General features: G+C 51.3%; 1 protein-coding gene across 1 annotated transcript in view; it reads left to right on the top strand.

Annotated features, from left to right (window-relative positions):
• Positions 1–2195, top strand: part of CYTH4 (cytohesin 4) — a 21997-nt gene that overhangs the window by 11029 nt on the left and 8773 nt on the right. The gene's annotated exons all lie outside the window — the stretch shown is intronic.

The raw sequence follows: 2195 nt of genomic DNA, 5'->3' as shown, positions 1-2195 counted from the left end.
GCAGGTTGCATGGGAATATTCTCAGAGGAGAAGCAAGGAAAGGACATTCCAGAAAGAAGAAACAGCCAGGCCTGGCCTGGCTGGAAAAGGGAGGGGCACCCAGTGTGGCTGGCTGAAGTGTGGGTATGTGTGGACAGTGATGGGTAGCAGGGTGGGGCCAGAGTGTCCAGGGCTCCTAAGGACAGCCCCAGGAATTTAACTGTTGTCTGCTGGCAACACAGAGCCTAGAACAATCTGTGGTCACAAGAGGGAGAGATTCGGAGGCTGGCTCAGCAAAATGAATGGACAGTTTATTTCAAGGACGAGAGACATTGAGAGCTCAAGAGAGTTTCAGTCCTGGACATGGTCAGAGCCCAGCAGGGAGGTGAGAAGAGGGCATCAACACCAGCCTCGGGGCTTAGCACCACATGTATACCTCCTGCCTCTGAGGCTGTGTGGAGCCTGGGTCTGGAATGACTCTGGCGGCCATCGGTATCTGAGAACTACCTCACCTTTAGCCCACCACCCAGGTTGGCCCCAAGAGAGAAAGTTTACCATGGAGGGGCCACTAAGTAGAATGAGGGCTTGAGAACTGGTCGGAGCCCAAGTCAAGTCCTACCTCCCCCATTTGCCTGCTGGGTAACCTTGGGCAATGACTCACTGGGATCTGAGCCACTGTTCCCTCTGCCAGGAGAATGGGGATAATAATCCCTGTGTCACAGAGCTGCAGTGGGTAGTAATTTTTTTTTTTTTTAATGTAAAGGGCAGAGGCTGTGCCAGGTACATCGTACAGGCTCTAAATGTGGCTAATGTCACTATTAAGAACAATTAATAATGAAAAAAAGCCCAGCTTTTACTAAAATGCCTGAAACATAAAAGACATTTGAGAATCATTAACTCACCTTATTTGGGGGACTCTTGGAGCAAAGCTGGGCACGCCTTGTCTGGCAGGCGATGAGTTAATTTCCTCCCAGCACTGGTCCTGCTGGGTCTCCCAGGTGCCACATTACCACCTTCAGCCCCCAGTGTCTTCTTCAGAACCTCCTTAGGTATTTCTCCCCATTCAAGCCTTTTGTCAATAACAATGAGCTCCATGTCTACCCAACTTTGTAGCTTCTATTATCTCAATTTAGCTTCAAAATCTGCCTGGGAGGTCTAGGAAGGGTTTATTATCCTCTTTGACAGCCCAGAGAGGCAGCAGCACAGAATGAGAAAAGAACAGAGCACCCGCTACCCCACTTTCTGGTCGTGTGACGTCAGGGACGTGGCATGACCTCTGTGGCTCCCGGCACATGGGCTTAGTGTAGAAACAGAAGCAGCTCATTAATCCCGAAGCTTCCCAGGGCAGAGTCAAAGAGAACCACACAGGCCGGGTTTGTGTTGTTCAAGACTTTCGCAGGTGGCTATGTGGATTCTGGGGTCTTCTTGCCTTCTGCCTGGGCCCCATTGTCCCTATATGTAAAGCAAGGACTCAGTTTTAAGCACCTTCAGGTATTTAATGCTCACCACTTTGCAGAAGGATTCTCCATGTAGTGACTCCAGCTTGGGCCCATCACGTGCAAAGGACACATGATGCTTGTAAGGGGTCCAGTTCACAAAATTAAATTTATATACATGTGTTACCCAAAGAGAGGCCATTGCAAGGGCACACAGACCATAAGGGTGTGAACTGGGTAAGGTTGTGGAGAAGGGCTCAGTGGCAGTGGGGGACAGACGAGGCCCTGTCTAAATGGGGCCAGGACAGAGTGACCAAGAGGCTCAAGGCAAAGGTGCAGCAGGCTCGGGATTCACAGGATGGGAGACCAAACCCCAGCTCTGCCTTTATGGCTAAACGACCTCTGGGGTAAGCCTCAGTCTCCTCATCTGTAGGGAGGGCTGATGACCCTGACTTCATGTTGTTTTCCTAAAAAGTGGTCAAGCACCCAGCACTTGGCAGGCACCCAGGGAAGGTTGAGAGAGGAACCACTCACCCCCAGAGCTGCTGGGAGAGAAGCTAGGGTGGATGAGGGAAGGAGGCGAGGAGACTAAAAACTCCACCCTCTGGCGTTGCAGGTGGAGGAACTGAGGCCTGGGCAGGAGAACATTCTCTCAGTTCTTGGCTGAGCCAGCCCTGGACCTCATGGGTCCTTCCTTGTCCAAGCCTCTCAGTCAGAAAGTCCCATGCACTGGACACAGTTCTAAGTCACTGATGTTCTCATTCAGTCCTCTCATTTCCC

Source organism: Otolemur garnettii, unplaced genomic scaffold (genome assembly GCF_000181295.1).
Source record: "Otolemur garnettii isolate 467f Iridium unplaced genomic scaffold, OtoGar3 scaffold00007, whole genome shotgun sequence".
Taxonomy (NCBI): Eukaryota; Metazoa; Chordata; class Mammalia; order Primates; family Galagidae; genus Otolemur; species Otolemur garnettii.
This window is presented reverse-complemented; position numbering and strand designations above follow the sequence as displayed.